This window comes from Equus caballus, chromosome 5 (genome assembly GCF_041296265.1).
Source record: "Equus caballus isolate H_3958 breed thoroughbred chromosome 5, TB-T2T, whole genome shotgun sequence".
NCBI lineage: Eukaryota > Metazoa > Chordata > Mammalia > Perissodactyla > Equidae > Equus > Equus caballus.
This window is the reverse complement of record NC_091688.1, coordinates 46,038,661-46,051,156: the sequence shown is the minus strand read 5'-3', so window position 1 is coordinate 46,051,156 and position 12,496 is coordinate 46,038,661. Positions and strand designations below refer to the sequence as shown.

General features: G+C 49.2%; 2 non-coding genes across 2 annotated transcripts; one reads left to right on the top strand and one right to left on the bottom strand.

Moving 5' to 3' along the window:
* Positions 1-5,524: 5,524 nt before the first annotated feature.
* On the bottom strand, positions 5,525-5,596 carry TRNAE-UUC (transfer RNA glutamic acid (anticodon UUC)). Its single transcript has one exon. It is a non-coding gene; the product is annotated as a tRNA-Glu (tRNA).
* Positions 5,597-10,162: 4,566 nt separating this feature from the next.
* On the top strand, positions 10,163-10,236 carry TRNAN-GUU (transfer RNA asparagine (anticodon GUU)). The gene has a single exon. It is a non-coding gene; the product is annotated as a tRNA-Asn (tRNA).
* The last annotated feature ends 2,260 nt before the right edge of the window (positions 10,237-12,496 follow it).

The window sequence follows — 12,496 nt, the reverse complement described above, 5'->3', positions numbered from 1 at the left end:
GAAACACATTTTGGTCAATGGGATTAGTTCTTTGTAACTGTTTTTTTGTACAAGAATAATGAGCCAGACTCATAATCATTATATCAGCAGCACGTGTCTGCTTGGTAAGGTGTTCAAAGCATTTGGATGGATATATGATATATCATAATCATTAAAAGATTAATTAATATTAAGTTTGCAGTCAATGTTAATTGTTTGGGAGACTCTAATCTCCTAAATTGGACTCCCTGTTGCGCTGAGGTTTAGCATTTGTGACTCTGAGATGCACATGAGGCACAGGCTACAGTGAATGGGTTGTCTAAGGAGCAGACCAAGTTTCCGAAAAATGTTAATGGTTGAAATGTTAACATATTGGTCCTTGGATGAAATTGAAATATATAGAGAGGTTTCTCTCCCCAATTATTCCTGGGGAAATTAAACTGAAGAAAGGAACCTGGAGAGCTCCCCTACATGTTGAGACCAGGAATCATTATGACTTTTTGAAGACAGCAGCTGCAGACCTGCAATCATTGTTCTCTTGCTGAGAAGCTGAGCTGGGTGGAGGCTGAGTCACAAACCTGGGCTCAACAAGGAAAATGACTGTCATTTTGACCTTGAAGAGCTTTGGCTCTATCTGTCCTCTGCCCAACACCCAAGACACACATCAGTTCTGGTCAACATGCTTTCAGTTACCACCTCCATCAACCAGATCTACATCGATTCCCACGTCTCTCTCTAAACTACAAACCTGCACTGCCATCTTGCAACGCCTGATTCACAAGTCAATGCTTCGTACGCGTCTCAGAGTCACAAATGCTAAAACTCAGCGCACCAGTGAGTTCCCTGTCAGCATCACACATCACCCTCTACTGCGATACTCTGTGATCAGACCCAGGCACAGTGTCTCCCAAACTCTAGTGCACTCTCCCAAGCATTTCAATCAATCACCAACACAACACCCTAATCTTTTCCTACCCCTGCCTGGTATGCGTACCCTCACCACCAACCACCCTGTCACCCGAACCACACTTGCTACCCTTTTTGGATATACTCTCATCTTCCCAGCACAGAAATTTATGTCTGTCGTAATCAGTAGATAGTGCTTAACTTTATCGGCTGCACCACTGCCTTACTGACACTTTATGACTGCACTCTTCCATCCGTCAACTCTTACCCCCATTAATACAACTGGATAAAAAGCCAGCCTCCCTACAGCCAGTCTGGTCTACTCCAATCCATTTGCCACATTGCATCCTGAGTGATCCTTCCACAGCCTACATCTGGACATATCTGTAGCCTAACACCGCCTAGTGTCCCCAGATTCCTTCACTAAAATGTTGTAATACCTTTACGACATAAACTCTGGCTCCCCTCATCCTCATCATCTGAATGTCTCTTGCCAATTCTCAAGTCCAGCAACAGTGAAGTACTGGACACATCAGGAACTCTCTCACTTTCAGGCACTTGCTTCTCTCTACAGGGGATGGTCTCTCACAACTTCCTCGTCCTTCTTCAACATCATTCTCATCCTTCAGGCCTCAGTTCAGAAGTCTTTTCCTCTGGAAAGACTCTCCTGACTGAATTTAGTGTGCAGAGTGTCCACTTTTGTTTTGGTGTGACTTGTGCTCTAACAAAGTCACATTTTAATTGACTCTGTCTTCCAAAGACATATTCTCATATGAAAAAGATTCATAGTTCCTGGGAAACCAAGTTTGTGTATAAAAATAAAAAAATTCTCAAGCGGTAGCACAGTGCCGAGCATACTCAATAGTCTCAGGCTGTTAAACAATGAGAGAGAGAGAGAGATAATCAAATAAGGAAACTTTCTCTCTCTCAAACACACACACACAGTCACAGATAGACAAACGAGAAAATAAACTTAGCAAGATAGGCAGCAGAATGGTTAATCCACAAAGTAGAGCAACTCCAGCAGAGCAATCGGAAAGGGTAGAGGATACAGTGATCAAGAATAAAGTTTTGCTTGAGTGTAAGGTAGTGAAAGGATCTTGGGTGGAGCTTCACAGTTGAAAAAAAGTCAAGAGCCAGAAAGGAGAGGAGAAGGGTATGGTGTGGTGTGGTGAAGGGAATAAATCTTGGAGAGAAAGTTATACTCAGACTCTTGTGTGGGTCTCTGTAAGACACCAGAGTTTGACAGCTGATCATGTTGACCCTTGGGCTTTTCTAGGGACTCAAAAGAGGCACCGGAGGAGGGAGGCTCTGGGGCCCTGGGGCGATTGTGCACGGGTTACTGCTTGGCCTGTACCAGGCTAATCGTGAACAAAAGAATCAAAGAGTGAAAATATGAACATCAGACAAAAGCAAAGGGGGAAAAAAAAAAAAAAAAGCCTTACATTGGCTAGAAGAGTAACCTTCTAGCATCTACCTGGAATCCAGTCAAATTCTTTTCCCCTGGCATGGCCTCCTCAAGTGGCCAAGGAGGGTGTAGGGAAGGGAAGAAATCTGAGAGTGAAATTTTCACTTGTTCCCCCTTTGGTGGGAACGCAAGAGTTTAAAAGCAGAACCGTTTGATCCTTGGCCTTTTCCAAGGACTCCAAAGAGGCACAGGAGGGGAGAAGCTCAGTTATCACCCAGATCTTCTGGAGTAACTCAGGCACATCCCCAAACGGGTGCCTCCCCAACAGTCCCTGGGTCCCGACTGCCTGATCAGGGAAAGAGCTGATTGATGTTTGTCTCAAGGTTGAGAGGAAAGGGTCTGGGAGGCACCAAGCAATGGGAGGGCAAAGAGAATCCATCATCAGCGAGGAAATTTGATTTGAATTTGAATTCTAGTATTATGATTTGAATGCCAGAGGTTTATGATATTGCCTGATCTAAGTCTCCTAGGCAAGCCTGTGCTCTGGTGTCTTTTCTGTTTGTTCTGCATGTCTACCAAAGAGGACTGTATGAACTTCTTTCTAGAACCGTGTTTTCAAAGTCCTTCCTGAGACTACCTGATGAGACCAACTGTAATGGGGAGGGGCAGGGCTTCGGTGGTTCAACGGCAGAATTCTCGCCTCGCCTCCCCTGTGGGAGACCTGGGTTTAATTCCCAGCCAGTGCATACCTTTCTCTGCTGGGTTCTCTTTTGCACAGGCACGAGGGGTGGTTTCTGGCCCCTGGGAGTGGTGGCGGTGGTAAAGGGAGGAAAAGGACAACTGTACCCCTTGAGTTAATTCCGGGGCAGAAGACATTAAGGAATTGGTCTACACAGGGATTCTGCAGCGCTCCCAGGCCCTGAAATGATCACCCATGCTTTAGTGCTTGTCCTGCAGAGCAGCCACCACTTGGCCAGAGCACGTCTTTGAAGCCACAGGTGGGTCTGGTGGGTCTCTGCAGTTTGGAATTCTTGAAACCAAAACCATTGTTACTGTTATCTTTTGTCCTATTCCATCCTTTGGCTACATGGCACTGAGGAGCAGGGATCAAGAAAGAGGTCACTGAAGGACAGAAGCTGCGCTGGGAGAAGCATTAGGGGCCCAGGGCAGGGGGACGCTTGTGGGGAGGAATTCCTGTGGAGATGAGGGGAGTTGGGTAGTGGGGCCTCTCACCTTCCTGTGGACGTAGGCCCTAGTTTGCCGGTCTTGGTAAAATTAAGGACAAGGATGAGCCCCGAGTGGAGAGTCCAAAAATCATTTTTATCATGCTTTTTTGTTTTAGACTCCACCGGTCAAATATCCGGTCAGGAGATCTTTGTTTTTGTACTAATTAATACGCTTTACGTTTAGAACCATTTTAGGGTTACCAAAAAAACTGAGCAGATAGCAAAGAGAGTTCTCATATTCACTCCTTCCCTGCTCATGGCTTCCCCTATTATTAACATCTTGCATTTATGTGATACATTTGTTACAATGAGTGAACCAATATTGGTACATTATCATTAACAAAAGTTCATAGCTAACATTAAGGTCCACTCTCTTTTACAGTTCTGTGAGTTTTGGCAAATCGGTGATACCACATGTCCACCATTACCGTGTCATACAGATTACTTTTGACGCCGTAAAAAAATCCCCTGTACTCCACCTAATCATTTTCTCACCTTCCCTTCCAAGTCTGGGCAACCACTGATCTTTTTTTACCTTTGTCTTTTCAACAATATCATATAGTTGGAATCATGCAGTGTGTGGTCTTTTCAGACCGGCATCTTTCACTTGGCAATATGAACATAAGATTCTCTCATGCCTTTTTGTGGTAGTCCATTCCCTGTTATTGCTTAAAATGATTCCATGGTTTGTTCAATCCATTCACCTATTGAAGGATGTCTTGGTTGCTTCCAGGTTGGGCCAATTATGAATAAAGCTGTTATAAATGTTTGTGTGCGAATTTCTGTATGGATATAAAGTTTCAACATTTTTCAGTAAATACCTACAATCACGATGCTGGATCATACGGTAAGACTATGTTCAGCCAGACTCTCTCCCCAAGTGGCTGTACCATTTTGCATTCCCCCGAGCAACAAATGATGGTTTCCATTGCTCCACAATTCACCAGCATTTGATATTGTTAGTTTTCGGGATTTAACCATTCTAACCATTTGGTGTGTAGTGGTAGCCCATTGTTGTTTCAACTTGCAATCCCCTAGTGACATATGATGTTGAGCATCTTTTCATATACTGGATTGCCATCTGTTCATCTGTATGATCTGTCTGTCTTCTTTGGTGAGGTGTCCGTTCAATATTTTGCCCATTTTCAAATGGGTTTTAAAATTTTTCTTGTTGAGTTTTAGAGTTCTTTGCATATTTTGGACACAAGTCTTTAATCAGATATGTTTTACAAATATTTTCTCTCAGTCTGTGGCTTGTCTTTTCACAGGCCTTCAGAGGGAGGGTGGAAGGGAAAGTGGAAAACGCTCTCAGAGCCTGGTGGAGCCTACACAGTTTACATGCTACAGCCGTTGTAGAAATAGCCGTGGGATTTGACTGTGGTACCATCGTTTTGATATTTCTGGTGCTGATTTTTACTCCTGCGTTCCTCTCATAGCAGCAGTTAAGAGTTTGCCATTTTGTGCCTACTTCACGTGCTGCCTTTGTGGGGTCAGTCAACGTCAGCTCCCTAGCCGCTTAATCCGCAAACGGGACAGGCCTCAAGGACCTGACCCCACCGCTCACCTTCCGCTCAACCCCCGCGGGCATCGCCTCCGGGCCCCTCTCTCGTCCGAAGGCCTCTGAAGCGTTTTATCTGCGAAGGATAAAAGGGGAGGCCCGGCCGACCGGCCCGTTTGCAGGGCCCGCACCAACAGGCCGCCTGGGCTTGGCCTCGTCTCGGTCACAGAGAGCTGAGCCAGGTCCGAGCCGCCTCGGGTGCAGCCCCACAGGGCTTTGAGGGTCTGCAGGGCTGTGTAAACCTGAGCAAGATGCTTCGCAGCCCCGTGAAGGCGCTTCTGCCGGTGGCTGACGTGGAGACAAGCAAGAGCGGTGTGCCCTGAGAAGGGGCCCGCCCTTGTTTCCCTTCCTCTGCGGGAGTTAAAGACTCGGTGCGAGGAGCAGAGGGCACGAGCCCTCAGCAGAGGAAAGGAAGGCTCGTGTGTGCGGACAGAGGGTGCAAAAGGATTCCCTGACCGGGAATCGAACCCGGGCCGCGGCGGTGAAAGCGCCGAATCCTAGCCACTAGACCACCAGGGAAGTGGAAGTTGGTGATGCTCTTCCTTGCTTCCGCCCAGAGGGACGTTTGCTCTGCGCTCCGGGAGGCCTTGGGCTCTGGGAGCCAGTCACACGTCTTAAACCAGGAATCCTTTCGTAAAGCCCTTCCCTCCCTGCTTTCTCCGGAAAAGGGAGCCCGAAGCCGACGCACCGAGCGCCCCCGAGGCCCGCCAGGGCCACCCGTGCCAGAGCAAGTCGCCTCGTCGCGGAGGCACCTCTGAACTGCCCTGGAGACGCGCCTCTGCGAGGCGCCCACGTGAGGAGAGAAGGACGCGGGGGCCGGGGAGTGGCCGAGGTTGGCGGGAGGAGGGGGAGGGGAGGCGTCCAGGGTGAGAAGGGGCCGCACACCTAGACCTGAGTCCTTGGCATCTCCAACCTCCCAAAGGACTCAGGTGCGTGCAGGAACGGAGACAGACGGTGGAGGGGAAAGGCTTTCAAGCAAATCTCCTTTCCAGGCGGCCCCGAAGTGGATGCCGGATCTTCCCGCGACGACCCGCTGCACCTGCAGTTTTCCCGCCTTAGTCGATGCCAGCTCCATCCTTCCATATGCTCAGACCGAAAGACTCGGCGTTCTCTCCGTCGCCGGAGTTTTCCTCAGACCCCACATCCAATTAGTCAGGATTTCGTGTTTTCTCGTCTGTCAGGCGTGTGGGACACTGATCCACACCGGGTTTTCTCAGCCTCGGCAGGGTTGACAGTCAGGATCGGCTCTTTTTTTGTGGGGGGAGGGCTTCCCCGTGCATTGCAGGATGTTTAGTGACCTCCCTGGCCTTTGATGATTTGATGGCAGAGGAAAACCCTCCCACCCGCCTCCCCCCAGGCGTGACAATCAAAAGTATCTCCAGACAAGGCCTGGGGTCACTCTAGGGGGCTGGGGCCTGTGGACCGGGGACCCAAATCGCCCCGGATTGAGAACCAGCGATGGGCCCAGTCCCTCCTGTTCCTGGTCTCTGAACTTGTCCAGACGACTCTCCTGATCAGGGTGCGGGGTCAATTCAACTCTCCGCCCCGCCCCCGGCCCCCCCCCCCCCCCGCCCCCCACTCCGGGCCCAAGTGGACGTTAGGAATTGAGACTTTCACGTCGAGATCATGGGTCTTTTTGCCATTAGGACTTTTCTTTGGCTCTGTCCTCGAAATCAGCCTCTTTCGAGCCTGCCCACGAGGGCCAGCCAGGCAGGGGGGTGGTTCCGCTCTGTGAGGTTCCTCTTGCCCCTTCTGGAACTTCACAGCTCTTGGGGTTCAACCTGCAGAGAAGCTTTAGGGGCCACTTTACTCGACTTCCCTCGGCATCCCCGAGGAGTAGGTGAGCGGGGCAGGTGAAAGAATGAGCTTTGACTGTGGCGCCGGACCCGCGGTGCCCGACCCGCGGTGCCCGACCTCCACAGCCAGCACACGGTTTTCTAGGCTCCCCCTGGTCCCGCCCGCGGGGAGTTACGTCCTGGGAGACAAACAGGCCGAGAGGGACACCTTGGGGAAACCGGCTGGCCGCTTCAGTTCCGTAGAGGGAGCCAGAAAGGGTCCTCACAGGAGAGAAAGGCCGTGGGTCCTCCCTTACTGGGCAGGTGGAAGAGAGACTAAAGGGAAGAGGAGAAAAATCCTATGAGGTTTCGGGATCTACAGTTAGCGTGAAGTCGACCTCCTCTGGCACAGCGGTCTCCCGTGACTGGTGAAGGTGAGTGGAGTCCCGTCTGAAGTTTGCCAAAGTCGTCAAAGCAGAGGGCCATGGCCCTGGGTACCAGTGAATAGGCCATCCCTGGTCCGCCCACTTGGTAGTACCTGAACTTCCCTACCCAAGGTTTCTGTGGATGCAACTGAATACGTTTTATTTTCCCCATCGCTCTCCTTAGAAGAAGGGATCGATCTGATGGGAAGCATGTGCAACAACCTACAGTAAGGAAAGCAACTATTGTTGAGAGTGTCACATTCCTCTCACACCCCCTTAATTTAAATGGCACTTCCCAAGGTAGAGTCCCCAAGTTGGGCCCATTCTAAGTTTAATGCACAGTTGGTGGAACCTAAGAGAAGACTAGAAGGTCCACGGGTGAATATTTGAAGCACGGTAGGAGGGATTTTTGTGTAAGCATTCATTCCAAAATCACAAAACAAACATATCGAGCTCACCCATGCCTTTTCTACAAAGATGGGGAAGAAGAATTATACATAAACAAATGGAAAACATCATAGAATGGCCCCAAGTGTCTGCTGCTTCCACGGAAGATCTTCTTCCCTGGATACGCTCTTCGGTGGCTTCTCTTTCTCTAAAATATGATACCCAGTGCCAGACGCTAAAATCAGTTTTCTGGTTCCAGCCTGTTTTTTTCACCCTCTCTGTATCTCTGCCTCTTCCTCCTCTTCTTTCTTATGCAGAAAAAGTCGGCTCTCCCTCAGCCTCCAATGTGCAACAGGGCGCCCAAAGATCAGCTTAGCAGATTAGGGACCCTCTGTGGGACTCTGTGTCAAAAACAGTATGAAGTGGAGTTCTCTTGTTGGCCCAATCTGGCAGATGAAAATGTTGAGGCCCTGCCCAAAGTTTAGAACTAGCAGAAGTAAAACCACTGGATCACTGAAGTAGTCATAAGTAAAAGTTTGTTGTGCACAAAAAGACAGTGTGGGAACTGGGAGCACTCAAACCAAATATAGAAAGAGGCCCAGAGGTATAGGGTCATAAAGCAGCTCATAGAGTGAGGAGGCAGTGGCTGATCATTCTTCCCAGGGATGGGCCATAACCTCAGAGTTTTACCGGCGATAGGGAATTGGTTAAAGTGGTTACCTCATATCAATTTTAGGGAACGGTTTAAGTTTTGGTTATGATTTTCAGAGACATTAATAAGAAGTGGCCCTAGTGAAGTTCCACTGGTTTTGCAAAATAGGCGACATTAGCTTTTGCCTGTATGACTACACGGGTTTGTCTGCTCAGGGAATTTTCAAGTCTGATCTCCATTTGTGTTTGATTTTAACAACTCCCCCATCTTGGTCATGTTCTCAGCCTGCTCCACCAGCGCAGTGTTACTCTCAGTTACCACTGTGGATGTAGTCAGACCAAAGAATCACATATTCGCTGTCTCTGTTAGTTGAGTCGTCAGGGCAGAGGGGCCTGTGGTCACCATTATCATCACGTATGTGGTGGTTGTTGAGTTCCTCCAGTTGTCTGAGCCTGATGGATACCACTGAGTGTATGAGTGGCTGCCCACAGGCATTTAAAATCCTTGAGTGTATACAACGCACCACAGAGGTATTAACCAGGGCCCTAAGGAGAACAATAGCCAAAGATTGAAAACGTCCCCGGAGCACAGATTCCCAGGAGCCAAGGTTTAACCAGCTAAGCAGGTCTACAGAAGAGGTATCACTTATCTGATGAACAATTTTATCTGGTCTTTAAGGCCCTGTAGATTTTGAGTAACACAGAAACAGTATTTTTCATCAGTTGTGCCACTGAGCCTCCTGCTGAGCATTTAGAGCATCAAGGACGCTCCTCTTTCGGAGTACCACTGAAGATAAACCATTTACTTCAGTTTACTTCCTCTCAGCCACGGGAACGGAGAATGTCCCCACCCCCAGGTTAGCACACTGTGGTTTCCCTCCCTTCTCCTGACCGCCTCGCGCCCGGTGGCCGGCCGAAAGAGCTGCTCCCTGGCCCCCAGGCAAGGGGCGCAGCCCCGTGCGGGATTCAACGCAAAGTAAAAGCGAAACGCCAGGCAAAGCAGACCACAGTGCCGTGACTCGGATTCGAACCGAGGTTGCTGCGGCCACAACGCAGAGTACTAACCACTATACGATCAGGGCGCGCCGCAGAACCAGCAGCAATCACGGTCCTTGCGTCTGTGAATTTCGATGTAACATCATTCCAATGACTCCGCTGCTTTGTTCTTGTACAACTAACCGCAGGCGCTCCTGTTCTTGTCTTTCGTGCCCGCTCTCCATTTTCCCCTCCCTTCCTTCCTCTCCATTCCGGTACACGACTTGAAAAAAGCAACGTAACAACTCTCACCTCCCCAAATCAGGCCCGCGTCTCTGCCCAGGCCTCCTGGGAAGTCTCCTGGTCCTCCGCCCACGCCTCCCCCACTTCTTTCCCGCCTCTTCGCCTTTGCCCCTTTCGACCACCCCCACTCCGTCCTCCCGGCTCCCCACCCCCACGTCCCCCACCGCAGCGGAGCCGAGTGGAGTGAGGGGAGCGCCGGCGGCCCAGATGGTCGGGTGCAGGCGGAGCAAACGGGACGAGCCGTCTGTCACCGGAGCCCACCGGGCGTTCAGCTTCCCTTGGGCCCCACTCGGCCCAGGCCCGGGGGGTCGCGGCCCCAGGTGTCTCCCTGGTGCTGGCAACTGAGGCGGGTGTGGAGCAAGGCGGGGCGAGGCCGCTCGGCTGCCCTTCTGCCTCCGGAATCACCCACCGCACGGGTCTCAAAGGCGATCAACACGCTGCGCCGACTCCGCCTGTCGGGTTTTCCGAGGCTCTGGAGCCGGCACTGCTGTCCTGCAAGGGCGGGTGGCTCCGCCTGGCGTTGAATCAGTGACTACTCCCTGAAGGGGGCGGGGGTAGAGCCTCTGCGTGTCTCTGTGGCGCAATCGGTTAGCGCGTTCGGCTGTTAACCGAAAGGTTGGTGGTTCAAGCCCACCCAGGGACGATTCTCACCTTTTTAGGTTCTAGAGAAGTGTTTGTAGTTGTCTCTACTCTGCCCATCCTCTGGGGGGAAAGGCGGAGAGAGGCTTCCTCCGCCGGTACCCTCCTCTTCTCTGTGCAGAGTGCATAAAATGGGGACCTAAGTCAACATCATAAGGTCATCACAGATCCTCACAGAAGAGCTGAGGAGGAAAACAGGTCTCTGGGAGTACGGAAATCCCTGAGAGAGTACACACATCGTCGTGACTCGAAGTTCTTTTTCACAATGGAGTTTCTTCCATCGTTGGTTGGGACTAGTATTTACTTAACCCTTTCCATATGCTTTTTAAGTTGTTAGTTCTATGATTTTATGATTACAAATAATGCTGTAGTCATCATTCTTGTACACATATCTTTGGCCACTTGCCCCAGTATTTCTATAGGGTAGAGTCCTGGAAGAGCAATTGCTCTGTCATAGTGTTTACACGGCTTCCGTATGGTTCCATTTCTCTCCTTTGTTGGCTTATTCGCTATGACTCTTCGTCATTTCAGCGGCTGCTTTAGGATTCACAGCACACATCTGCAACTTACCACAGTCTGCCTTCAAGTGGTATCATACCTCTTCACATTTCTCCCCTGCCCGCCTGTATGACATGGTTGTCCTGCACTGCACTTTACACATGGTATAAACCCCACAATCCATCGTTATTACTTTTGTTTAATCTGTCCCATGTTTTGAGAGAGGTTTAAATACTAAGAAAAATCTTAAACATTTTCCTGTGCAGATACCATTTCTGTTGTCCGTCATCCCTTCGTGTACATGCAGATTTCCATGTGGCATCAGCGTCCTCCTTCCTGGAGGACTCCTTCAACGTTTCCTGTAGGGTGGATCTGCTAGCAATGAATTCTTTCAGCCTTTGTATGTCTGTAAATGTCATTAGTCACCTTCATTTTTGAAAGACTTTTTGGGGGAGGAAGCATACAATTCCATGTTGCCTTTTTTCCCCTCAGTCGTTTATAGATATTGCTCCACTGTCTTCTCACTTGTACTGCTTCTGATGAGAAATCTGGTATCATCTTTATTTTTGTTTTCTGTATGTACCATGTCATTTTGCCATGGCTGCTTTGGAGAGTTTTTCGTTTTCAATGGATTCGAGCAATTGAATTATAATGTGACTGGACGCACTTTTCTTCATGTTTCTTGTGCTCATTCATTGTGTTCATTGTGATCCACTGTGTGGATCAGTGGGTTTATAATTTGTATTATAACTGGAAATCTTTCTGCCATCGTTTCTTCTAAAATTATTTCTTCATCCCCAGTCTTTCCCCGGACTCAATTACTCGTATATTAGGCCTTTGAAAGTTGCCCTAGCATTCACTGATAGATGTGTATTAGAAAAAATTTTTTTGACTGAGTTTCATTTTGTACATTTTCAATTGTTCTTGGCTTTGTGTCCCCTGATCCTTTTCTTCTGCAATGTCTAACTGCTGTTGATTCCATCTGGCGAGCCTGTTATCTCAGGTGTTACAGTTTCCATCTCTAAAGTTTGATTCTGTCCATTTGTATATGCTCCACGTTTCTACTTAACTCCATGGACGTATGTGACACAGTCAGAATAACTGTTTTAAAGTCCTCTCTGTTAATTTTAACATTGTGTCGGTTCTGGTTCAGTTTCCATAGATTGCGTATTCTTCTCCTTAAGGATCATGTTTTCCTGCCTCTCCGCACGCCTGGCGTTCTTTGATTGGATGCCAGACGTTGTGAAAGTTTTCCTTCTTGGGTACTGGCTATCTTGGTATTCCTATAAATCTTCTTGAGTTTTGTTCTGGGGTACAGCGAAGTGACTTTTAAACAGTTTGATTCCTTTGATCCTGCTTTTATGATTTTTTATGTGGGTCCGTCTAGGGCTGATTATTCCCACCACTGAAACAAGACCTTCCTGGGTGTTCTTCCCAATGGCCCACGAATTACGAGTAGTCCCATCTGGCAGGTGGGAGCAAGTATGACTTCCTGTCCTGGGTGAGCACCAGGCACTGTTCCATGATCTTTTCAGAAGCCTCTTCCCTTGGCCTCAGGCAGTTTCTTCATAAGCGGGCCCTGATCACTACTCTGCTGAATACTCGAGGGAGACCCTTCACATCCGCCTGGATTGCCTCTCTGTCCATCTCTCTCATCACTGGATCATTGTCCTATGAACTCTAGCTGCTTTGCTCTCTGTGGACACCCAGCTTCATGCCCACAATCCAAGGAGTTGGCCTCAGATCCCCCTCCTCGTGCCCAGCCT